This window comes from Phaethon aethereus (genome assembly GCF_964289735.1).
Source record: "Phaethon aethereus genome assembly, chromosome: 1".
Classification (NCBI taxonomy): domain Eukaryota; kingdom Metazoa; phylum Chordata; class Aves; order Phaethontiformes; family Phaethontidae; genus Phaethon; species Phaethon aethereus.
In genome coordinates, this window is record NC_138575.1 from 213,245,075 (window position 1) to 213,245,440 (window position 366).

Sequence of the window (366 nt, forward strand, 5' to 3'; positions counted from 1 at the left end):
GCCCACCTCCCCTGGGCCTTCCCCCTCTCTCCCGGCTGTCCTAGGTATCCTGCCACCCCATATTTCTTCTAACTTGCTGCAAAGCGGGGTGAGAAGGTGAAGTGATGGTTTCAACACCTGGTTGGCTGCGGCAGTTTCACACAGGGCTGGGCTGTGCTGTGCTGTCCTCTCCTCCACGGGGCACACACCAGAGTGGGCAACACCAGCGGGGCAAACGTGAGAGAAAAAAACAGGTAAAAGCCATTATTTTAAGAGATTTATTTTAAGAAATACTGTACTCCAATACCCAACACTCTGGAAGGCTATAAGGGCTTTTCAGAGGGGTGTGTGCCCCTGCGGATTCATTTACCGGGAGGTGGGTTGACT